The following is a 27,397-nucleotide window of genomic DNA, read 5'->3' as shown; positions in this document are numbered from 1 at the left end:
AAAGGGTAACATTCCCTGTCTCTTTTTCCCTTCCTAGGTCAGATAGCAGATGTTAAATCCAAAGTTTTCTTGTTTTTCAAAATTTGCTTATGAATTCCACTTAATTAATTTTTAATTTGCTAACTATATAAAGTGATTGATCAGAGCTGCTTTTTATAACTATGTGCTTCATTATTCGTGACTAAGGAGCTACAAAAAGAAAGATAGAAAGAGATAGAAAGAAAAGAGAGACAGAGATAGAAAGAGAGACAGAGAGAGAGAAAGACAGAGAGAGAGAGAGAGAGAGAGAGAGAGAGAGAGAGAGAGAGAGAGAGAAGAGAGAGAGAGAGAGAGAGAGAGAGAGAGAGAGAGAGAGAGAAAGAAAGAAAGAAAACAGAGAGAGAGAGAGAGAGAGAGAGAGAGAGAGAGAGAAGAAGAAGAAGAAGAAGAAGAAGAAGGAGGAGGAGGAGGAGGAGGGAGGAGGGAGGGAGGAGGGAGGAGGAGGAGGAGGAGGAGGAGGAGGAGGGAGGAGGAGGAGGAGGAGGAGGAGGAGGAGGAGGAGGAGGAGGAGGAGGAGGAAGAGGAAGGGAGGGAGGAGAGAAACAAATTTTATCTGATTGAATGGGGAAGGGGAGTGTGGAGAAAATTAAAGCTCCCTGACTAGGAGTTCAGGAGCTATATGAGAGTTAATCTTATTAATTTGAAAAACATTAATATAAAACTCCCAAAGCAGCAAAAAACCTGAGTCCAAAATTTTCCTTTAGGTGAAAGCAAACCAGTCATCATTGTTGTTTGAGGCATGAGGACTGCGGCTTTAAAGCATGCTGCATTCTTCATTATTCCCGTTCCATGAATGCTCATAGGAACTCCTATGCCAAGATGGAGACGAGGATGGACATCAGAGACCATGTCCAATAGGAGGAGTGCAGGAGAAGCTGGACAAGACTATAATGCCCACATTCCAAAGGGGGAGGGCAGAGGAGAGAGATTCCTATGCTTCTTAACAGCTCACCAGACAAACTTTACTTACTCATACAAATAACTTTCGCACCTAGCTACACATTATGCAAGTAACTTAGATTATTTTATGTTAAAGTGATTTGTGTGTGTGTATATATATATCACATCCCTCCTAATCTCAGATTCTAAAGTTCCTAAAAGGTAGGAACCATGCCCCATGCCCTCACTTTAACTTTTTTTTTTTTATCACTCCCTATGCTTAGCAATCAATCAACCAATCGATTCACAAGCATTTATTAAGTACTTACTATGTACTGGGATAAAACAATTCCTGCTTATAAGCAGGGAAATAATGAAATATGTGTGTGTGTGAAATGATATATGTATATAATATTTATATTTATAACCCATAATATAAATATTATGTAATATTTATAAATATGAGGATATTCATAAATTTATTATGTTTTATATTATTTTTATTCATATGAATATTACATATATATGTAAAGAGAAAAAGAGAAAGGGGGAGAGAGAGAGAAAGGGAGAGAGAGAGAGAAAGAGAAAAGTTTATTTAAAAAAAGTCAGAATTTTTCCCTGGATCAGAGAGGGCTAGAGGTGGAGAGCAGTTTTTTTCCAGAGAAGAAATAAGAGAAACAGTATGACATGTCATCTCTCCTAGTTGCAGCCTCAGCCAATGATAGTCATAGATAAAAAAGCACAGTTAAAATTAGACCAGCAGCACCTACTGATTGATATACCAGCAATGAAGAACTAAGGTCTATTGAGGGCACATAGAGGCACTGGGGACTGCAGGGCAGTGTATTTAATAAATGACCTGTCTGCAGAGTTTCTCCTCCTTCCTCTAGTCAAAGATCATAGATAGAAAACAGCTGCTCTCTCCATCCAGCTTCCCTTGTTAAACAACAAGTTAGTTGTAACAGACTGTTAGTAAATACAGGGGAAGGAAAAAGCTCGTAAGCTGAGCCTGGTCACATTGCCTAGTGTGATATAGTTTTATTTTTAACATCCAGGCACTTGAGCTATTTCTGCAGAAGTTTTCTCTCAGTCTCCCCTTATTCCCTGTCTCCCCTGGGGCTCTACTTCTCTTTTCATCAACCATCTGTTCCAAGCCAGGAGACCTATGTGTGGTAGTTGTCCTTGCATGGGATATATGATTAAGGTAAGACTTTTCAAATGGGAAGGTCTAAGTCAATGCAATCTTTGTTCTTGGACATTAAAGGACACCAGACTTTAAAACTTGGCTTGATGTATTTGAAATGAGGATGATGGGATTATAGGTCAGGGAGGAGGAGACAGTATAAAATATGTTTCTGTACTCTCTAGGACAGACCCCAAACAGAGATTCCCTAAGCAAATTAATAATGCTAGCAAGAAAAATTGTGAGGGAGGGGACATAAGGGGAGAATAGGGTTTCTTTTTAAGAATTCATTTTTGAATCCTAGCTTTCAGAGTAAAAGGACTGAAAGATTCGCCTTTCTGCTTACAAGGAATCAGTCTCAAGATTTATAAGCCTTTAAAGCTTACAAAGCACTTTAAAATTAATTTTGTTGACATATCTTTTGTTTTTACATCACTGTCATTTCCTAATATGCTCTTCTCTTCCTCCACCCAGTGAGTGTTCCTTTTTAAACAAAGAGAACAAAAGAAGTTAATGGGGGCTAATTCTCATGTCTCATGTCTTGATCAATTATACTGAAATACATCTACTGTTCTGAATGTAGCTATAACATTTCATAGTAGCAGTGCTTCATCTCTCCAAGGAAAGAAGGAAGGTAAATTTTGTCATCTTTTTCTTCAGGGCTAAGTGTAATCATTAGGACTTATCCCATAGTGCATAGTTTCATCATATTATTGTAATAGCATTATGCATACTCTTCATTTAGTTCTAACAAAATGCCTTTCTATCGATGAGGACAGGTAAGGTATAAAATAACAATAAACTGAGGCAGCTAAGTGGTCTACTGAATAGAGCACTGGATTAGGAATCAGAAGACTCATTATCTTGAGATCAGATTCTGCTTCAAACACTCACTAGCTATGTGACCCTGGGAAAGTCACTTAATCCTGTTTCAGTTTCCTCATCTGTAAAATGAGCTAGAGAAGATAAACCACTCCAGTATCTCTGCCAAGAAAACTCCAAATAGGGTCACAAAGAGTAAAACTAGATTGAAACAGCTCAATAACAATAAAAAGGAGAGACTTTACAGATCTACTAATCCAACCCTCTCATTTTACTTGAGAAGACTTGAGTTCAAGTAAGTCCAGACTGATTGATACTGGTTGTATGAACTTGGGCAAGGCTTTAAGCAACTCTCTAAAAAAGCATTGCTAGAGACCATTTCTTCATCTGAAAATTCATTGTACCAATTAAATGACTAAAGAAAAGGATCACCTTTGATCAAGTTCTTATTATAGTTTTTTGTTCTTCATTTTCTTTCTTTCTTTCTTTAGGTATTAAATGGCAGAGCCAGATGATATAATTTCATTTTTTCACATATTTATTTATTTATTTATTCATTCTTTCATTCACTTATCTATCTATCCATTCATTCATTCATTTATTTATTTGTTCATTTACCCATTTATTTATTTATTGATTCATTTATTATTATGCCTTTTTATTTACATAACATATGCATGGGTAATTTTTCTTTTTTTTTTTCTTTTTTTTTTTTTTATTTAATAGCCTTTTATTTACAGGATATATACATGGGTAACTTTACAGCATTAACAATTGCCAAACCTCTTGTTCCAATTTTTCACTTCTTACCCCCCCCACCCCCTCCCCTAAATGGCAGGATGACCAGTAGATGTTAAATATATTAAAATATAACTTAGATACACAATAAGTATACATGACCAAAACATTATTTTGCTGTACAAAAAGAATCAGACTCTGAATTATTGTACAATTAGCTTGTGAAGGAAATCAAAAATGCATGTGTGCATAAATATAGGGATTGGGAATTCAATGTAATGGTTTTTAGTCATCTCCCAGAGTTCTTTTTCTGGGCATAGCTATCAGTTCATTACTGCTCCATTAGAAATGATTTGGTTGATCTCGTTGCTGAGGATGGCCTGGTCCATCAGAACTGGTCATCATCTAGTATTGTTGTTGAAGTATATAATGATCTCCTGGTCCTGCTCATTTCACTCAGCATCAGTTCGTGTAAGTCTCTCCAGGCCTTTCTGAAATCATCCTGTTGGTCATTTCTTACAGAACAGTAATATTCCTGCATGGGTAATTTTTCAACACTGATCCTTGCAAAACCTTCTGTTCCAACTTTTCCCCTGCTTCCCCCCACCCTCTCTCGTAGATGGCAGGTAAATCAATACATGTTAAATATGTTAAAGTATATTTTAAATCCAATACAGGTATATATACATATATTTATATAGTTATCTTGCTGTACAAGAAAAATCAGATTTAGAAAGAAAGAAAAAAACTTGAGAAGGAAAACACAAATGCAAGCAACAATAACAGAGAGTGGAAATGCTATGTTGTAGTCCACACTCATTTCCCATAGTTCTCTCTCTGGATGTAGCTGATTCTCTTCTTTACTGAACAATTGGAATTGGTTTGAATCATCTCATTGTTGAAGAGAGAGTCACATCCATCAGAGCTGATCATCATATAACCTTGTTGTTGCCATGTATAATGATTTCCTGGTTCTACTTATTTCATTTAGCATCAATTCATGTAAGTTACTCCAAGCCTCTCTGAAATCATCCTGTTGGTCACTTATTACAGAACAATAATATTCCATAACATTCATATACCATAACTTATTCAGCCATTCTCCAATTGATGGGCATCCATTCAATTTCCAGTTTCTGGCCACTACAAAAAGGGCTGCCACAAATATTTTTGCACATACAAAGGTCTCTTTCCCTCCTTTAAGATTTTTTTGGTATATAATCTCAGTAGTAACAATGCTGGATCAAAGAATGTGCACAGTTTGATAACTTTTTGAACATAGTTCCAAATTGCTCTCCAGAATAGATTTTGTCCTTTATTTTTAAAGTGGACCACGATATCATGTGGATTGTAATTGAATTCCAGAGAGAAGTAATTTCTTAAAGTATCCAGTAAATGGGGGCAGGGAATTAGAGCCTAAGTTTCCTAACTCTTACTACCATCATCTTTCTACCATCCCAAAGTCTACAACATATTATAAATTTGGAGCCAGAAATTACCTTAGAGGGGGCAGTTAGGTGGTGCAGTGGATAGAGCACGGGCCCTGAAGTTAGGAGGACCTGAGTTCAAATGTGATCTCAGATACTTTAACAGTTCCTAGCTTTGTGACCCTGGGCAAGTCACATCACTTAACTACAATTGCCTCAGGGGAAAAAAAGAGAAATTACCTTAATCTAGTCCAATGCATCATTTCAAAGATTAACAAACTGGGACCCAGAAAGGCTGCTCTTGTCCAAGATAAAAAACTGGCAAGTGCTAGAGCCAGCTTTCAAACCCAAACTCTGATGAAAAATCTATTGTTCTTTCAATTATTCTAAGCCCCATTTTTTTTTTTAACCAAAGTAATTTGGTTCTAAGTACCAAATCTTTAGTACCTGGGATATATCAGGTCCCCTAAGGATTTCTACCATGAAATATTCAGCTGACTAATTTGAAATAACTACGTGCCTAAAACAATAAAAGTACTCTTTCTAAACAAAATACTGTAATCCAAATAATTGAAGATCTAGGTACCACATATTTGGAGTTCAATGGCAAGAGACAATAATTCAATGATTGAAACTGACAAATGCTTTACAGGAATGAAAGGAAAAAGATTTTGGAGACTTGAACATATTAATAACTCAGGAGGTTTGAGGTTCCAATGTAATTAGCTAATTGCTGCCTTTGCTCTTGGGAAGTGGCCTTATTGCATGACAGTGGTGCTCTGCTTGATTTCTTGCTTTGTAAAATCTTTGCTTTAGCATTACTGATCTGAGGTTCTGGGGAGGGTTTCTGACCAACAGGGATGTATAATGCAGGAGATACTTGGGATATTAGTTGAAACATGGGATCCAGCTATTTAATTTGCTCTTTAAAAGGAAGAATATTGGGCTTAAGTGATCCTAAGGTCCCACAATCTAACCCAAGCAAAGTAAAACTCAGGATCAATGCAATCAAGGTAGCAGCATTCCCAACAACCAACTCCCCTCTGTTACTCTGACAAAGAAAAGGGATCTCTCTGAAACAGGAATCATTGCTTTTTGCTACCGAAACAGATCATCTTCACCATATATTTATTTAACTCTCTAATGGATTTTATGGGCATCTAGGTGGTCCAGTAGATAAAGCACCAGGCCTGGAGTGAGGAAAACCTAAGTTTAAATTTGGCCTCAGAGACTTCCTAGCTGTGTCACCCTTAATCCCATTTGCCTCAGTTTCCTTATGTATAAAATGAGCTAGAGAGGGAAATGGCAAATCCCTTCACTGTCTTTGCCAAGACAACCCTAAAATGGCCTCATGAAGAGCTAGACACAGTTAAACAATTACTAATCCTAGTACTGAATTTTATCTGAATGGAGGAATCCAAGGCTTTAAGGAAGTATACACTGAGCTCCTGATTAACACAAGATAGTGGAAAGAGCACTCTATTTCAAGCTGGAAAAACTGGGTTCAAGTCCTCAGTTTGTAATTTAATAGCTGTGTTCCTTGGGCAAGTAATGACCTCTCTGTGTTATTCTTATGTAAATGGGGATAAAAATATTTGTACCAACTCATGGTTGTCATGAGGATCAGATGGGATAATATATATGGAATTGTTTTCTAATCTCTCAGGCACTTGATAAATGTCAGCTATTATTATGACTGCCCTGGTCTCAGAACTCAGCAATAGCCCTATGGGTTCATAGACCAGGGAAGATACCCACAAGACCATCGTTTGGGTGCCATCCTCCTCTCCTTACATGACCTCTAATGATACATAAATCAGCCACATGACCAGCTACTAGTTTGGCCAACACAAAAGAGATTATACAAATAATATGACATGAAGGAATGAACAAAATAATACAGTGAGAGCCAGCAAAGCATAGCTGATAGAGGGCCAATTTTGGAGTCAGGAAGGCTTATGTATCTTGTGAAACTCTCTAAGACTTTAAGTTTCAGAGAACTAGCCCATCTGCATTTTAGAGAAAGTTTTCTAAATAGGGACTCCTTATACTGGTGAAATCATAGATTTGGTTTTAAAAATACAATTGATGTAAGAATTAACAAATTTTAAAATTAAGAGATAAAGGGATTCTTAGTGCAGATTGAAAGCTAATGATGGTGCTGAGCACATTGTTCAGTTGACTGTGATAATGATGCTTTGAGGCTGTTGTCAGTGAAAGGAAGATGGTGATGTCATATTCCAGAGAAATCATGTCGATATCATGGTCCAGTAAGGCAAGATTACTGAAGCAAACATGAGAATTAGCTCCAGCTAACTAGTTAAAAGTTAAAAGAAAATCTTCTGTGTTTAACTTATTAACAGAAGTCAATTATAGTAGTCAGGTCCAACCTTGAATATCTGCAGAATGATCAGTCACAGATTGATTTTGAATGATTTGAAAGGGACAAAAAACTTTCCTTTCCCCAAAATAACTTCTCCTATGCCTGCTATGATTTTTTAAAAGTGCTTTGATAATTTGGGGGGGGGCATTTATTTATTTATATTTTTTTATTAAAGCTTTTTATTTTCAAAACATGCACATGGATAATTTTTCAATATTGACCCTTGCAAAACCTATTCCCCTCGTTTCCCCCACACCCTCCCCTAGATGGCAAATAGTCCAATATATGTTGAATATGTTAAAATATATGTTAAATCCAAAATATGTATACATATTTATACAATTATCTTGCTACACAAGAAAAATCAGATCAAAAAGGGAAAAAGTGAGAAAGAAAACAAAATGCAAGCAAACAAAACAAAAAAAGTGATAATGCTATGTTGTGATCTACACTTAGTTCCCACAGTCCTCTCTCTGGAGGTAGAGGGCTCTCTTCATCACAAGATCATTGGAACTGTATGCCTACTACTAAGCCAATTCTATTTTAATTTATCTTTATTAGCTACTCAAAGGTACCTATCTTTATGCTCTTATTAGCCAATTCTTTAGACCCTTGTCACTTCCTAATTTGGGTTTTGTCATTAGACCTTGCTAAGATAGAATCACTTTCTTTATCATTCCATTCCTAGAAAACAAGTAGTTCTCTGCCTGGTTTTCTAGCTTCTACAGAGTTCATAATAAGTTCTCCTTCTTTCCTTGTCCCCTGACAAAATTCTCGCAGTTTTAAAAATTATTCTAGAACATGCTAGTTTCTTTTTAATCTAAAAAAATAATATTAACTCAAGTAGGCTAAACCATAATTCCAGAGGACCAATAATGAAAAATCCTATCAATTGCAACCCCACCATAGCCTTAGGTTGCAAAATGAGACATATATTTTGCAGACATTGTCAATGTGGAAATTTGTTTTATCTAAGAATACTTGACACAAGGCTTTTGTTTTTTTGGGGTTTTTTTTGTCTAAAGTGAGAAGTAGGCAAGAGTGAGGGGGGGAAAGGATTTTTGTTAGTTGAAAACATTAAATTAAATTCCAAAAAATTTTAGTTGGCCAAGAAAAAACTTTTTTTTTCTGTCCTCAGCTTTTGGTCCATAATTTTAAAAATCTGTCAGAAATTTCTGCATATGTTGTTGGAGTTATGAACTGATCCAGTCATTCTATAGAGCAATTTGAAACTATGACCAAAGGCCTTTAAAACTGTGATCCAGCAGTCCAGGTCAAAGAGATCATAAAAAAGGGGAAAAGACCCATATGTACAAAAATGTTGGTAGCAGCTCTTTTTGTGGTGGCAAAGAATTGGAAAATGAGTGGATGCCCATCAATTGGGGAATGGCTAAACAAGTTATGATATATGAATGTAATGGAATACTATTATTCTAGAAGAAATGATGAACATACTGATTTCAGAAAAGCCTCATGTGAGCTGATGCTGAGTAAAGTGAGCAAAACTAGGAAAACATTATATACAGCAAGAGCAAAATTATATGATAATCAACTATGATAGACTTCACTCTTCTAAGCAATTCAGTGATACAAGGCAATTCCAATAAACTTTGAATGGAAAATGCCATGTACATCTAGAAAGAAAACTATGGAGATTGAATGAGAATTGAAGTATACTATTTTTATCTTTTTTTCTTTTGTTTTATCTTTTTTCTTTCTTATGATTTTTCTCTTTTGTTCTAATTTTTCTTTCTCAAAATGATTCATATGGAAATATGTTTAAAATGAATTTACATGAACAACCTATATTAAACTGCTTGCTAGTAGGAGGAGAGGAAGAAATAAGAGGGGAAGGAGAAGAATATTTGGAACTTAAATTCTTGCAAAAATTAATGATGATTGGTATTCTGTTTAAGAGACATCATGGAGTGATAATACTTGGTGGCTAACTGGATTTAGGACTTAAAGGTTACAGTGAAGTAAAAAACAAGGACAAGGTTGTGATCATAAGGGACTGAGGAGATAAGTGAGACAATTGTCATTTGTTGGGCGGTTGGGCATGAGGAGAAGGTAATAAACTTTGTTTTCAGCAAATTGAGTCTTTGTTGTTAATTAGATGATCCAAATAGAGGTGTTCAATGATTACTTCTATACAGATGATTTTCAGATTTATACATCTGTCCTTGGTCTTTCCATGAGCTCTAGTTGAACATCTCTAACAGCCTACTGGGTCATTTGAACTGGATGTTCTTTAAGTTACTTAATTCAATGTGTCTAAAATATAATTCATTTTCTTCTCTCCCCCCCCTCAAATCCACCCAAATTTCCCTTTTATTGTTGAGAGTACAACAATGTTCTCATTCACCTATGTTCATAATCTTTGTGTCACGTTCAACTTCACACTCACCTCACCTCAATGTTCAGTTAATTGCCATGTCTTATATATTTCTATCTCAACAACTTCTGCATTTATCCTTTTCTCTCTTCAAGATGCCATCATCCTAATTCAGACTTTGATCACCTCTCCTATGGACTATTTTAATAGACTTCAAGTTAGTATTCCTGACTCAAAGAACATCTTCCACATAGCTCAAATATTTTTCTTGAAGTACAGATTTAACCATATCATTTCCTTTGACCAGATCTGATTTAAAAAAAAAAAAAAAAAACTTCAATTTTTTTATTGCCTTTAGATAAAATATAAATTCTTCAATTTGTCTTTTTAATTGTTCCCAATTTGTCTCTACAACATTATTAGACATTATTCTAGTTCCTGAACCTTGTGATTCCACAATACTGGTTTTCTTACTTGTTCCTTGAATGCAAATATCCCCTATCAATCTGTCTCCATGAGTTTGCAGATATTTTGCTTCATACTTGGGATGCATTCTTTCTTCATCTCTACCTCTTAGAACTCATCACTTTATTCAAAATTCAGACATTATCTACTATATGAAGTCTATTTTAGTACTTCCAGTTATTAATAACTTTTGCACTCCTAATTGCCTTGTATTTATTTTCTATAATACATATGAATATGGAAAGAAGGTGAAGGGAAGAGAAAAGAAAGAAGAAAAAAGAGGGAAAGAAGAAGAGAGAAAGAGGGAGGGAAAAGTGAGAAAATAAAGAAAAGAAGGAAAGAGAGAGAAAGAAAGAGAGAGAGACAGAGAGAGACAGAGACAGAGACAGAGAGAGAGGCAAATGGTAGATATGATATGGTAGATATAGAACTAGTCTTAAAGCCAGGATAATCTAGGCTCAAGTTCTCATCTCAGATAGTCAAAAGAATGATATCAGCTCAGTTTTTGTCTCTGAAACATATTTAATATGTGACTTCAGACAAATCACTTAACTTCTTAGTCAGTAAGACAAAAACAAAAACTAGGCAACACTCTAAGACTGTAAGCTGCAAAAAAAAAAAAAAAAAATGCCAACCTACAATGGCAGAGGAAATTTCCTCATCTGGGAGTTCTCTATAGTAATTAATTTATTAGGCTAGTCCCTATCCTTATTTTTGTCCATGTTTTCAATAGAGAGAGACATTTTGTTTCTGTATCCTCAACATTTCAAGCAGTACCTGGCATATAGTTGATGCTTAATAAACACTAGTTAATTCATTGGTTGTCTGATTGTTGCCAATGATTAGAATAGTGAGCTCTAAGAGGTAAGGTAATGTGTGATATCATTCATCACTCAAAGGTTTAGAGTGAATTATTATTATGATTATGAAGAAATTAATCATCAATAGACATAAACATTTCAATATACAATATAAAGAGTAAAAAAGAGCATTATATAATAAAATGTGAATTTTTGTTATATACATTAGAGTCATCTTTTTGTAAAAAAATTATAACTTTTTATTGACAGAACCCATGCCTGGGTAATTTTTTACAACATTATCCCTCGCACTCATTTCTGTTCCGACTTTTCCTCTCCCTCCCTCCACCCCCTCCCCCAGATGGCTAGCAGTCCTATATATGGTGAATAGGTTACAATATATCCTAGATACAATATATGTGTGCAGAACCAAACAGTTCTCTTGTTGCACAGGAAGAATTGGATTCAGAAGGTAAAAATAACCTGGGAAGAAAAACAAAAATGCAAACAGTTTACATTCATTTCCCAGTGTTCTTTCTTTGGGGTGTAGCTGCTTCTGTCCATCCTTGATCAATTGAAACTGAGTTAGATCTTCTCTTTGTCAAAGAAATCCACTTCCATCAGAATACATCCTCATACAGTATCTTTGTTGATGTATATAATAATCTCCTGGTTCTGCTCATTTCACTCAGCATCAGTTCATGCAAGTCTCTCCAAGCCTCTCTGTATTCATCCTGCTGGTCATTTCTTACAGAACAATAATATTCCATAACATTCATATACCACAATTTACCCAACCATTCTCCAATTGATGGGCATCCATTCATTTTCCAGTTTCTGGCCATACAAAGAGGGCTGCCACAAACATTTTGGCACATACAGGTCCCTTTCCCTTTTTTAGTATCTTTTTGGGGTATAAGCCCAGTAGTAACACTGCTGGGTCAAAGGGTATGCACAGTTTGATAACTTTTTGGCCATAATTCCAGACTGCATCATCTTTTTTTTAAAGAAAAAATGATAGACTAAAGAAACAGTATAACATTCATTCTCAGATATGGCCAATGTTTTGATTTGTTTTGCTTATTACATTTGTAACAATATTTATTTCTTAACATATATATATATATTAATAAATTTATTATAAGACATTTCTTCTCAGGCACTTACCTACCTACCATTTGGTTAGCTATCCTCTGGTGAATAGTAGTATGCCATGTGGACAATCAAAGAGATCATATAACTATTTTTCAAGTCAACAAGCATTTATTAAGCACTTATTCTGTGCCAGATATTATGCTCATTGAGGGAGATACAAAGAAAGGTGACCCCTGCTCTCAGGAAGCTCACATTTTGATGAGGAAAACAACATGCAAAAATATGATGTATAAACAAGATAACAGACAGAATAAATTAGAGATAATCCATAGAGGTAAAGAACAGGCTCTACAGAAGATTAGCAAAGACTTGTAGAAGAAGGGATTTTAGCTGGGTCTCAAAGGAAGTCAGGAGATGCACATAGGGAGAGAGAAAATTCCAGGCAACAGTCAGTGAATTATAATGGCATAACTTATATGAGAAATGTATAAAAGCAGCATGTACTAGAGGAGAGATCCCTGTTGTTAAAAGTCAGACATGAATGAATTTGGAGTTCAGCTCTGGTTAAGCAACTCTGATTAATTTACTGAACTTCTCTGGGACTATGTTCCTTCATCTATAAAATGTGCATAATAATAATAAAAATAATAACAACAATAATAATTCAACTCCATTCACAAAACTGAAAGGAAATTTCATTGTAGACTAAAGTACCATGCAGTTCTTAAACTATACTTTCAGCCTCAGCTTTCATGTCTATTTTATGGAAAACATTTCATTTTAAGTCATCAATAAGCATTTAAATAATTCCTATGTGCTAGGCAGTATGCTAATTTTAACTTAACTTGACCTCATCTACAATGAGCTAACATACTTGCAATGTTGCTTGTATTCCTCCTTTTTGCCCTGGCTGCTCTCAGTTGCTTACCCTTGTCAGCTTCAGGCTTCCAGTCCCTCTGAGCACAGCGAAAGTGAAGCTCTAAGCTTTTAGCCCTAAGCTTCCTACCCAAGAAGCTTGACTTTCTGAAGCAATCTATGGCTTCTCAGGTCTAGCTCCCAGTCCTATATCCTTCTTGCTTATTCTTTCCCTTGTGTCAGAGAAAGAAAAGATTAAGAAGTAGAGACTAATATTAAAAGAGAGGAAAGGAGAGGGCATAAGTTATGAGACAGTGAGACTAGTAGAAAGAAGCAGAGGCTTTATTGGGAGGGAATGTTGAAGTTAACGATGGGAAGGTAGTTTGGAAAGTTCAATTGTGAGGCAATTAGGATTTGAATCAAGGCTGCATAATAACCCCTTTCTTTGTACAGCACTTTATAGTTTATGAAGCATTTCATATTCATTAGAATTATAGGTTCTGGAGGACCATGATTGTGGTAGTGATGGCCTATGTCACACACATATCACACATGTGAATTCTACTGCTGGAGAAGTTGAAGCTGATAGAGTTGAATGAATCCTGTTCTTGAATCCTGTGCTATAACAAAGTTGACTGAGTGTCCAAGCTAAGTTCAGCAACATTATAGTGAGGGTCACCATGCTGCCGAAGGAGGTGCAAAGTAGTCCAGGTTAGACATGGAAGTCAAATTTTCTGTCCCAGAAAGCAGTAGGGTTGGAGCCATGGCACTTCACTTCTAGTCTAGGAGAGAGGGAAAGAGAGGGGGAATAGGGAAGAGAAAGAAAAAGGGAGAAGGAGAAAGAAGATGATGTTACTCTCCAATTATTGCCTTGGGCTTATTCACTGGGAAACTGAGCAGCAGGGCTTGATCCAAGAACCCCCAAATGAGACAAGCTTTTGGATTCCTCTTTTTGGTTTTATTTTTTAATAATAGCTTTTTATTTTCAAAATACATGCGAAGATAGTTTTCAACATTCACCCTTGCAAAACCTTGCATTCCAAATTTTTTCCCTTCCTTCCCTCTCCCCTAGTCAGCAAATAATCAGATATATGTTAAATATGTGCAATTCTTTTATACATTTCCAAATCTATCTTGCTACACAAGAAAAATCAGATCAAAAAGGAGAAAAAAAAATAAGAAAACAAAAGCAAGCAAATGACAATAAAAAATGTGAAAAAACTATATTACGATTCCACATTCAGTCCCTATGGTCCATTCTCTGGATGCAGATAGCTCTCTCCATTACAAGTCTATTGGAATTGTCCTGATTTACCTCCTTATTGAAAAGAGCCATGTCCATTAGAATTGCATAATCTGGTTGCTGCTGTGTACAATGTTCCTTTCAGTTTTAAAGTAAAGTATTTTTCATGAGGATCTTAAAATACTGAAAAGCAACTTAAGCCTTTTTTTTTTTTTTTTGGCAATAGATGAGGTGGGGGATGAGGAAGGGGGAGGCTAGGGAAGGGATACATTTTTTTTTCTTCTAAATTTTTTTAAATTTAAAAAAGGAGGAAGAGGTGAATCTTCAAATTGGAAGTTGCCTTAGAGTCCATCTAGTGCAAACCACACTGAAACAAAAACTCTTCCTACAGTATAACCAATAAGTGATTAAACAATATTTGTTTGAAAACCTACAATGAGAGGGAAACTATAATCTACTAAGGCTTTCCATTCTATTTTGGTATCATTCCAATTATTAGGAAGTTTTTTTTTCTTATATCAACCTTATATCAATAAATTTGTCTTTTAGAAAGTTATACCCATTGATTCTGGCAAGGGCATTTTCCCATATTGGATTATAACTTGTAGAGAAAATACCAACCTAAATTGGAAAAGGACATTTCCTCATCAGGGAGTTCTTTATAATAATAAATCATAGGTCTAATCTCTATCCTATCCCTACCCATTGATGACAATTCTTTTTTTAAATATAATTTTTTGATAATAGCCCCTTATCTTCAACATACATGCAAAGACAGTTTTCAACACTCATCCCTGGGAAACCCCAGTCTCTAAATCTTTCTCCCTTACCTTCTTCTGTCCCCCCCCCCCCCCCCCGCCCCAAACAGCAAGCAATCCAATACAGGCCAAACATGTGCAATTCTTCTACATTTCTTTCCATATTTATTATGCTGCACAAGAAAAATCACTCAAAGAGGAAAAAAAAATAAGAAAGAAAAAAAAAAAACCCAGCAAGCAAACAACAACAAAAATGGTGAAAATACTAAGCTGTGATCCACATTCAGTCCCCTCAGTCATCTCTCTGGGTGCAAATGGCTCTTTCCATCACAAGTCTGTTGGAATTGGCTTGAATCACCTCACTGTTGAAAAGAGGCAAGTCAACTATTGATGACAATTCCACCCCCCTTCTGAGGCCAGAATTTTAGCTCTCTTTCACCCTGACATTCTGCCAACACTTTAAGCATATGGCAAGAAATGCTTCCAACCTCCTTTTGTGTCCAATTTAGATTAATTCAAGTGACCTTTTCTAATCCCTTAAGGCTAAAGGAGAAAAGGAAGGAGTCAAAAGGGAAAGTCCCTGTTACCACAGTTGTCTCCTTCTGGGGAGAATGAGTCAGAGGCTGGCTCATTGTATCTGATGCTTCTGGAAACCTATTCTTGGTAGGTGAGATGGTTAGATAGTACCTCATTCTTCTGTCATTGGCTTTTTCTAGGATCTAGAGCTGAATATGCTTTGTCCTATAACAAGGCTCCTCCCACCCTTAGCAAGTCTCTTCTTTCCCATTTTCTTCACTATTCAAGATGTAAAGTTTATCTTTCTGGTGCTATTTGTCTAACATTTTAAATTGAGTTAATGAAGTTTTTATATTATAACCTGCCTTTTATGGTATCTTAGATAACACTTTATCTGATTTTTCTTATACAACATGATAAATATGGAAATATGTTTAAAAAGATACTATATATTTAACATATATCAAATTGCCTGCTGTCTTGGGGAGGGGGAAGGTAAGAGAGGGAGGGTAAAAAATTGGGAACATAAAATCTCACAAAAATGAATGTTGGAAACTATGTGCATTTGAAAAAAAAATTACCACTGAGAAAAAAATAAAATGAGAGTTAAACTAAAAAAAAAAAAAAAAAAGAAAGAAAGAAAGAACATAACTCTTTATTTTTGCTTATTCTATTCTTTTTTCTTGCAATGAATGGGTTTCTGCCAATCATGTGTCTTATTGAAACATGGCCTAATTCTCACAAAAATCCCATAACATAGACAAAGCAGGAACAATTAGTCCCATTTTATATGAGGAAATTCAATCTGGTAAAGTCATTTCTCATAGTTTACACAATAAATGGAGACCACTCATTGGAACAATTAGAATTAAATTGAACAGTGTCAGTTCTGCGAGTTTTAAAATGCAGAGACTTAGACAGCTTCTCCTGCTCATCACAATCCCCTTATTTAGAAGTAAATGCTTCTCAAAATCAATTATTATGTAGTGATTCAATCTACTTTTGCATTTTATTTATTGCATTTTAAACTTAGAAAACACCAAATAAAATATTTCCAAATACAAACAGAAAAAGAGAATTATGCTTGAAATCTTGAATCTCTACTATATAGAGCTTATTTTTCCTTTTAAGTAGTAATGAATTCAACATGTACAAACTAATTGTCTGTATCCTTCTGACCTTTCTATTCTATTTCAAATGCTTTTGTGGCCTTCTTTTTTCCCTGAAAAATTGAATATTAGCCTCATCTTTTCCTCCAACTCCTTCCTCAATTGTGAAATATTTTTGCTTCCTCAATTCTCTGATTTGCTTATGACATGACCTTTAATATCTATGTTATGTATTCATTTAGAGTTTTAGTGGTAATCAGTATGAGATAATCAAATTCTAATTTCTGCCAGACTACTTTATCATTTTCCCAGCAATTTTTGTTGAATAGTGAAGTCTTTGGGTATAAAAAAAAAAATGATGACACTATATTCATTTACTTCTTTCTATATATTGTATACCTACACTCTTTCATTGATTGTTTCTATTTTTTAAATTAATATTACATGAATATAATAGAGCATTTATTAATCACTTGTCATGTGCCAAGCATTATGTAAGAGCTAAGGATTCCAATACAAATTAAAAAGATAATCATTAGTCTTGAAGAACTTAATGGGAAAGGACAATGCATAAAAAATGAGCTGTATAGTCAAGTGGGATGGGTTTGGTAAGACCAGAAGAAAGATGATAGACAAGGCCAGAGAGTTCAAAGTGGGGCCCAGTAAAATGATCATGGACTAAGTTGCCTTATGACTCATCAATCAAAAAGGTAGATGCTGTATGAAAAGGCTGCTGCCAAGGAGAAAGAGTCCAGTTAATTCAAGGTAGAACTGGGAATGAAGTAAGTCTAATGATCATGAAATGGTAAACCAATCCTGGAACTTACCAATAAGAAGAGAGGGCTGAATTTCTTCTTCTAGGTAACTTAGTTTGAGAATTGGAATTGTTTGATCTTATTCATACTTTTTTCCTTATTTCTCTTTAGATTCTAGACCTTTTGTGCTTCTAGATAAATTTTGTTATTTTTTTCTTGCTCTTTAAAATAATCCTTTGGTAGTTTGAATAAGAATCTAACTATGAATAAATAACATCTCCAATTATTCAGGTTTTTATTTCTATAGAGTGTTGTTTAGTTTCATTCTTATAGTTTCTGTGAGCTACCTTGGTAAGTATACTCTCCAATTATGTTCTGTAATTTTAAATGAAAAGTTTCTAACTCTGCTGATTGGATTATGTTAATAATATACAAAAATATTAAGGATTTATGTGGGTTTATTATCTATCCTAAAGCTTTGGTAGAGTTTTTGTTTCAATTATTTTTAGTTGACTCTTTAAGGTTCTCTGAACATATACAAAAAGTGATAGTTCTGTTTCCTTTTTGTCTATACTTAAAACTCTCAATTTATCATCCTTGTCAATGTTATTACTAGCATTTCTCCCATTATATCCAATTACAGTAGCCATGAAAAACAACATTTATTACTAATCATTTTGGAAAATCCTTTAACCTTTTCCCCATCACATTTAATGCTAGCTGTTGGTTTTCTATAGATATTGTTTACTATATTAAAGAAAGGTTCATTTATGAAGGATCAGGGGTCCTTCTGAGTGCAGACCAAGAGAGCAATGATCATATCTCTCCAAGGATTACACCACCATGGAAACACTAAAAACTTTCAAATCCTCAGAACTAGTTGGCTTGAAAGCTTTGACAAGTTCAGAGTCTTGAGAATTCTTTATGATTTTTAGAATGAGAATTGAATTTTGGTTTTTTTTAAAGCTTTTAAAAAACATCTAATGATATAATCAAGTATATTTTTGTTTTTATTACTAACATACTTTATCATTTTTGTAGTTTTCTTTACATTGAACCAACCTTCATTCTTGATATAAATCCAGAAATTATGGATTTATATGGATTGCAGGAACATAGGATTATAGATGAAGACACCTCAGAGGTTATCTAGTCTAACCCTTCATTTATAGATTAGGAACCTGAGACTCAGAGAGATTAAGTGATTTACCCAAAGTTCCATAGATAATATCAGGTACAGGTTTTGAACCTGAGTCTTCTGATTCTAGAAACTCCTCTTCCTAGTTTTTATTTACAACTATACTCTCCAATGAGTTGTATTATATAAATTTGTATGATACAACTTCAGCTGGGCTCTCACTAGAGCAAGGCAATCTTATTCTTCCCTAATTAATTCCCTATGTCACTCACTATAAAACTTTTCCCAAACCTCTTTTCTACTCAAACCTTTCACATTTCTCCTGTCTCCCTCTTAGATGAATACTTTGCCTTGAAGTTTATTAGGAAAATTTAGATCATTTAATGTGAACTTCTCCCCTTTTGTTTCATTTCAGAATCTCTTATATCATCCCCTACTTTTTCCTTGTTTGTCATCTCTAACAATTACCAACATGTGCCCTTGATATTATCCCTTCCTGTGTTCTCCAGCAGATTACATCAATCATCCCTCCTCTCTCAATAATCTTCAATATTTCCTTATCTTATCTACTAGTTCCTTCCTAATAGCCTTCAAAAATGTCCAAGTATCCCCCAGCCCTAAAATAAGTTTTTACTAGACCCCACCATATCCTCAAAGAATTATTCCATATTTTTTCCCTTTCTGAGCCAAACTCCTAGAAAAAAAAAAAAACACTCATTTGTCTCCCTTTCTTTCTTCTCTCTTCTCAAACCATTGTATTCTGGTTTCTGGTTTCACAGCTGACAATGATCTCTTCAAAGTTATTAATACTACTTTTATTGACAAATCTTATGGTCTTTTTCATTCCTTATTCTTTTTTTTACCTATTTGCTTCATTTTGCATTATAATACATTATACAGTTTATATATATATATATAGTTTTATACAGTATAAATTTTCCAGTTAGCTTATAAAGGCCTTCACGACCTTGTCCGAATCTATCTTTTTAGTTTCACTATGTTCTGCTCTGAACTCTATGATCTAGTCAAAATGGCCTTTTCTCTGTTCCTCACACATGCCATTTCCCATTCTTTATCTTAATCTTTGTATCAACCATCCCCCATGTCTGAACTGATTCTTTCTCAACCTCCACCATAGGATCTCCTTCTTATTCCAAAATGCAGCACAAGTGAAGATGGTAGAGTAGAGAGGAAGCACTTAGCCAAGTCCTCCCAACATTCCTCTCCAAACAACTTTAAAATAACACCTCAAGTCAAATTCTGGAGTGGCAGAGTCAACAAAAGGTCAGGGTAGGATATTTTTCCCTCTAGAGACAATTTAGAAGGTCAGAAGGAGAGATCTATGACAGGAGGTAGAATTTGATCCAGAGCCCATGTGGATGCAGCACTAGTAGTGGTTTTAATGGTGGCAACAGAAGCACAAGATACTTCGGAGGATCTCAAGTCAGAGATGGCAAAGGGATCTGGAAACTGGTCAGAAAAAGATTATGGGGAATTCCTATGCTAGCACTGGATGCAGGACTGGAAGCTGTTTGGCAACTCTATTGCCTAAACTCCCTTCTGAATCATGGATTAAGAAAGGAATACTTTTGGTCTTGAGGGAACCAGGGACATAAGGAACAGTATCCATTATAATTCCCAATGGATCGGGGCCCTTTCTGGGTAGAGATCAGGAGAGCAGTGATTACACTTCTCCCAGGATCACTCCATTTGGAAGCACCAAAAACTTATGAAAACAACAATACAAAAAACCCTGAAGCTTGGGATAGCACCCTTCTCTCCCTTCCAAATCCCATGCCAAGGACATAACATAAAATTCAAATAGGCTGAAAAAAATAAACCAACAGGAAAAAAAAGAACTTGAACATAAAAAGCTATTCTGATGACGGGGAAGATCAAGATAAAAAAATCAAAATCATTATTTTCTTTTTTTAATTTTTAAAAAAAATAGTTATAAGCAAAGCAAAGAACAGTGTGAATTAAATACAAAACCAACAAGAATTCCTGGAAGAGCTAAAAAATTTTTCAAAATCAAACAAGAGTTATAGAAGAAAGATTTGATAAAGAAATGAAAACAAGAAAAGAGAATTTTGAAAAGACAATTAACAGGTTAGCAAAAGAGGCACAAAAATACTCAAGAAAATAATACCTTAAAAAACAGAATTGGCCAAATAGCAAAATAGGCACAAAATTATATTCTTTGAAGCAGAATTATCCAAATGGAAAAAGAGGCACAAAAGCTCACTGGAGAAAACAATTTCTTAAAAATTAGACTAGAGAAAGTGGAAGCTAAATGACTTGATGAGACATCAACAATCAAACAAAGTAAAAAGAATGAAAAAAAAGAAGAAAATATGAAACATTTCATTAGAAGAAACAACTAACCTAGAAAATAGATTTAGGAGAATAATTTAAGAATTAGTGAACTACAGTGATGAAGACAGCCATCTACACACAGAGAGAGAACTGTGGGAACTGAGTGTGGACCACAACATAGCATTTTCACTCTTACTGTTGTTGTTTGCTTACATTTTTTTTTCTCTCAGTTTTTTTTTTCTTGATCTGATTTTTCTTGTGCAGCAAGATAACTGTATAACTATGCATATATATATTAGATTTAACATATATTTTAACATATTTAACATGTATTGGACTACCTGCCATGTAGGGGAGGGAGTGGGGGAAAGGAGGAAAAATTCCCCATCCATGTTTTGTAAATAAAAAGGCATAATAAAAAATACATAAAAAAGAATTATTGAACTACCTGAAAATAATAATCAAAGAAAGAGCCTAGATGGAAATCACAAAGGCAAACTAACCCAATATCCTAGAACCAGAAGCAGAAGATAGAATATTAAATTTGGGGAATAGCAAGCAAACCAATTAGATGGAGCACAAGGGAAAATTGTGTGAAATATGTCTGGATAGATAGATGGGAGCCAGATTGTAAAGAACTTTAAAAGCCAAATCAGGGAATTTATATTTTATCTTATAGATAGTAAGGAACCAAGAAAGTTTCTTGAGCAGTGAGAATGACATAAATAATATATTATAAGCACCTAGCTGCAGTAAGAAGTGTTTTAGAAGGATTATTTTGGCAGATCTATGGAGGTATTCCAAAAAAAGATAAAAAACTGAGAGTCCAGGTAGGAAACTGTAGCAATAATCTAGGCAAGAGGAAACAAGGGACTGAATTTCATTGGTGACCATATAAATGAGGAAAAGCTAGATTAGAAAGTTGTTGGGGAAGCATGATTAACAAAACTTGGAGATTATTAAGATGTTAGAGAGGGGGAGGTAAGGGTGACAGAAAGGATCATGGTACATTATGAAGAAATTTGGAGGAAGGAGAATTTTAAGATTTCTGTTTAGGAGAGATTTAGTTTGAAATGTCTATGAGACATTTCAATGGAGATATCTAACAAGCAGTTTTTGATCTGGGACTAGTTGTTAAGAAAGCGATTAAGATAATATGTAGACATCAGGATGATTTCAGAAAGGCCTGGAGAGACTTACATGAACTGATGCTGAGTGAAATGAGCAGGACCAGGAGATCATCACATACTTCAACAACAATACTATATGATGATCAACTCTGATGGACGTGGCCCTCTTCAACAATGAGATGAACCAAATCAGTTCTACTTGTTCATAATGAATAGAACCAGCTACACCCAGTGAAAGAACTCTGCAAAATGAGTGTGAACCACTACATAGCATTTCCAATCCCTCTGTTTTTGTCCACCTGTATTCTTGATTTCCTTCACAGGTTAATTGTACATTATTTCAAAGTCCGATTCTTCTTGTGCAGCAAAATAACTGTTTGAATATATATACATATATTGTATTTAACATATACTTTAACATATTTAACATGTATTGGTCTACCTGCCATCTGGGGGAGGGGGTGGGAAGAAGGAGGGGAAAAATTGGAACAAAGGTTTTGCTGTTGTCAATGTTGAAAAATTACCCATGCATATATCTTGTAAATAAAAAGCTATTAAAAATGATTATATGTAGAGATTTAGGATCCAAACACAAAAAATGAGAACAGTTATTAAAAGAAAGAACATAATGAAGGCCGTCCCTCCTCATGTAGCAAACAGTTATTAAAAGAAAGAACATAATGAAGGCCATCCCTCCTCATGTAGCATGGAGGTGCCCTGTATGATTCAAAGGGAGGCAAAATAATCAACTATGGTTTCTTTCTCACCCTCTATTCTCCAAAACAGAGTTTTATTCCTTCCAGGAAGGAATAAAGGAAGTTAGGGTGAAGCTTGGCCACTCTGTTCTCCTTGGAAAAAAAGGGGTATTGGGCTAGAATTATATTTATCTATACATCCTTAAATATTATTAGTCTAGTCTGTAATTTTGGGATTCAAGCTAAACTTCTGGTTGCTGTTCAGTATTGGGAGAAGCAAGACCCCAAGCTTTATATCAAAGACTTGATCCCTTCCCTGTCAAATATCATTTCGAGAATGTACACATATAGTAAATAACAAAGGAACCCATTCATCCAAATTGATAGCAAAATGGAAATCAGAGAAGTATACATAAGAGAATGCATACCAGGCAATATAGAGTGAAGATGCCCTTCTATTGCAAGTGAGATATCTCAGCTGCACTAAGAGAGTCCTAGATTTTCTCCAAGGGGAAGTTCCCTGAAGTCTCTCATACAGCAGACTGAAGACACAGACATGGTGGAGACTGCCAACTCCTCTCATGCTAGCTTGTTTCCATTGTCTTTCAACAATCTGAAATACAATTGACATAATACATCTCTCTCAAAGCTAGAAGCTGAAAGCACCCAAGACTTGAAGAGATTCAAACAGACATGTTTAACAAAAAAGATTTGAAGAAGATCTGAAGAGATTCATTGACTCAAAAAAAAAAAAAAAACCCAACAACTAAAGATCATGGGAGGTCAAGCACTGATCTCCACCAATAAAGAGAATCTCAAATCAATGGACTTTGGGACACAGGTTACAGGAGTATAGAAAGTGAAAAGTAGAGTACGTAGTACAGAACCACTGGGGACACCCAGGTTTGGTGTAAGGAGAAGGGAGAGCTTTAGATATTATACAGCAAAGGAAAATGAGAATATACAGTTGTATAGGTAGGAGGAGAACTGGGTTTGAAAATTGTCATGAAAGCTGAGGTACCATATGGGATCATGAATGCAAAGGTGGATAGAGCCCATTTAGTTCAGCCTCTTTATTTTACAGATGATAAAATGAAGGCCCAGGAATGACATCAGAGGAGGAATTTGAACCTGGGTTCTCTGCCTCCATTGCTAATGTTCCTTTTTTTTTTTTTTTGAAACCATCTCACATTGTCTTTGAGGAAGGATTTTCCAGGAAGGACTGTCAGTGTCACCTTCCTGGAGGTGAGGAATGATTAGGCCTGAGAAATCTATTGGATTTAGCAATTTTGAGATGCTTGGACACTTTGGACAGAACAGTTCCAATTAAGTGGTGAGACCTGAAGCCAGATTGGAAGAGGAGAGATAGTTGAAAGAGTAGTAGAGTCAGAAATACAAATCCCATCTTTTCCACTTACTAACTATGTGTAACTTTGGAAAAACCATTTTTACCTCCTGGGTGTTGGTTTCCTTACCTGTAAAATGAGGAGATCCCATAAAACTCTAGGATCCTGATCTTATGATCCCAAGTTGAAAAATTTATGGGAAGAGAGGAAGCAGAGTCAAGGTATATGAACAACTTTTTGGGGGGAGGGAGTTTGGTTATGAAAAGCAAGAAATATTCAGAAGAAGATCTTATTCTTTAGCTAGTTATTCTTGCTAATTAGGTACTAGTTAGGCTAAGTGTGAGACGGAAGGAAGGAAAATCTTCCTTTCTACCTAATAGGTAGAAAGCTTTTCTGTCCACCATTATAAGTCTTGTCCAAGTTGGAGCTCAGGAGTCACCTTTCCTTCTTCTAGGGGAAGGTGGAAAAAGCCAAAGTCCAGTCCAAGTGTTACAAAGGACAAGGCCCTTCCCATAATCTCCCCAAGTAAAGCAGATGCAGGCATCCCACTGTATATGTTGGGGGATTTCATCAGCTTAGCCATGTGTGGTCCCTCTCCTGGTGTCTATATTTGACCCCAGAAATTCATGTCATTGTCCTGATTCTGGGTAGTCTGATTATGAGTGAAAAAGAGCTAGGAACTTCAAGGGAAGGGAATATGCTCCTAATAGTATGCAGGTTCCAGATGAAGGTGAACAGGTCCAGCATGCTGCTACCATAGTTCTCTAATCGTTCCCTTGCCCCAAATCTAAGCTGCTCAGCTACCCCAAGAGGAAATCTTACCTGGGCTTTGAACACTAGGGTGGCCCTTACCTGAAGCTCCATTCCAAAAGCTGATGTTTATTAAGTAGACATTCTCAACTATACGAGTAAGAGGCTCCCTGGTTCTTACTTTTTTAGTCCTTGGTAGGAGGAGGAATATAGACAAAATTTATTTACTAGTGACAGACTGGGACTGAAACCTATCTGTCCTATTCCAGATCTGATGTTCTTTTCATTAGGGTGAACTAGAAGGGACAGAATATTAATACAATACACCCACAACACCACCCAAATAGCAGCAGTTTAACCACAGAAAAACTGAGGTTAAACTTGTTTTTTTTTATTTTTTTTATTTTGAGGCAACTCCCTAAAACTTTTACAGAGAATTTTCTGGTAATCATTAATGGAGGGAATTTCCTACACCAATGAAAACAAAAGGTCTGGACCAATTCACCTCTCAACAAACTTTGCATTGCTGCCATTCCATCTCTGTCAGCCCAGAGAATGAATTAGGCATTCAACAAAAATAGCCAACAACAGGCAGTATAGGGTTCTCCAAGTCATAAAGCACTTCAAATGCATTGTCTTGTTGGGTTTTTCCCCCAAATCTGCAAGGTAAGTGTTGTTGTTATCCCTATGTTATAGTTATTTTGTTTTGGTTTGATTTGGTTTTTTAACAATTATTTTCTCCATCAATCCTCATGATCACTTTGGTGTAGGTACTATTATTATCCCAATTTTACAAATGAAAACCTGAGGGAAACAGGGGTTAAATTGCTTGCCCAGGGTAATGGCCACATTTAAATTCAATTTTCTTGACCCCAAGTCAGGACCCCAAGTCCACCGAATCACACAGCTGCCATTGCAACAATGTGGAGACCTCTGAGTAAAAAGTATCTACAAATAATTTTTCTCTTTTGGTTGGGAAATCTTGCCTCTGGAATTGTTTGATCTTGGACAAGTCATTAAAAACCTTCCTTTGTGTTAATTTCCTTACTTGTAAAATGAGGGGATTTTATTACAGTTTCTGCTGTCCCTTCTAACACTAAATCTAGGAAGTATAAAAATTAAAGTCACACATCTGGGTTTTTCACTTTCCATTTCCCTGGTATAATACATTCAGTTCATCCTAATTTGTTCTGACAAATATTTACATTATGACAACAATTACTGTCATATTCAGATAGGAATACTCTCATTTCTCTAATGGCTTTAGGGAGTCACATAACAGAAGTGTGCTGGAGCCACTTATTCCCAGTTCCTGAGAGCTGATTATTAAATTTTCAGTGTGAACATTTTCATGTCATAAATAAGAAAAAAAAATACAAATCAAGGCTTAATTTATTATCTTATTGATTGTCTTGAGAAAGCAATAATGAAAATATTAGTAATGTAGATAGTTTAATCTGTTTAAAGTTTATTTTAAAATATATTGCATTATATATTTTGTGGAAGGTGGGAAGCTGATTGTTAAGCATCTACCTACACACTCTGCTCATCATAAGTTAGACGTTTAGGCTCATTTCCTGAGTTGTGAGAGACATTTCCTAGATCAGAAAGGAAGGTTAAAAAGGAGAATATGGAATTGGTTGAAAGAATAAAAAATGTAGATCCATTTGACACAAAAGGACAGTTCAAATAATGTCTAAGGCAGAAAATAGATTAACTATATAATATGTAGGTATATTTCTTTCTAGTGATTTCAACTCGTAGGCTAGTATTCTCCTGTTCTTTTTTTTTTTTTTTCAGTTAATTTGGAAAACCAATTGTCATAGTTGATGTTACTGAATGTCTATCTCTAAATGACATCCTGAGATATTCTGAGACTTAAGGTTTTACATTTGTCGCCTCTTAAATGTGATGAATATCACTCAAGCAAGGTCATGAAGGGGAAATTTAGGTGGTTCAATAGTAGTCAAGAGATCCCAATGAGTAATTAGTATGCTACAGCAACCCCAAAAAGCTAACACAATCTTAGGTTAGACTGAGAAGCAGAAAGGAGCACATAGTTATCCTCCAGGAGATAAACAGTCAAAGATACAAAAAAGCAGCTTTCAAGAGAAAAAATGCAAACTATCAACAACTATTTTTAAAAACACTTCAAATAATTAATTAGAAAAATGCAAATTAAACTACTCTACCATTGTACTCCCACCCCCCCCCCCCCCCCCCCCTCCCAGTGTCAAAGATAACAGAGAAAGAGTGACAATTGTCTGAGGGGATAATTGAAGGACAGAAACATTAATGCCCTGTGGGTAGAGCTATGATATAGTCTAAAAATTCTGGAAAGTCATTTGAAAGTACAACCATAAAATCATTAAACTATGCATGCTTTTCCCCCAGCAAGACTACTACTAGGTATATAACCCAAAGAGACCAAAGAAAGGGTAAAGATCTCCATGTATAAAAATGTTTATAACAGCACTTTTTTGTTTTAGGAAATGACTAGAAACAAATTGGGTCACTATGAAACTGGTAATAGCTGCACAAATTGTTATATGAATATAATTCACACTATAGGAAATGACAAAAGGGCAAGATGCTGAGAAACTTAAAAAGACTTTTAGGA

At 35.4% G+C, this 27,397-nt stretch overlaps 1 protein-coding gene across 1 annotated transcript in view; it reads left to right on the top strand.

Moving 5' to 3' along the window:
- The first annotated feature begins 1,757 nt into the window (after positions 1-1,757).
- The window catches only part of FBXO40 (F-box protein 40), a 46,996-nt gene continuing 21,356 nt past the window's right edge, over positions 1,758-27,397 (top strand). The window contains exon 1 of the mRNA XM_031959728.1: positions 1,758-2,122. The gene's annotated coding sequence lies outside the window, so the exon portion shown is untranslated. The remainder of the gene's footprint in view (positions 2,123-27,397) is intronic.

Source organism: Sarcophilus harrisii, chromosome 3, assembly GCF_902635505.1.
Source record: "Sarcophilus harrisii chromosome 3, mSarHar1.11, whole genome shotgun sequence".
Lineage (NCBI taxonomy): Eukaryota > Metazoa > Chordata > Mammalia > Dasyuromorphia > Dasyuridae > Sarcophilus > Sarcophilus harrisii.
Note: the sequence above shows the minus strand (reverse complement) of the source record. Positions and strands in the feature narration are given on the sequence as shown.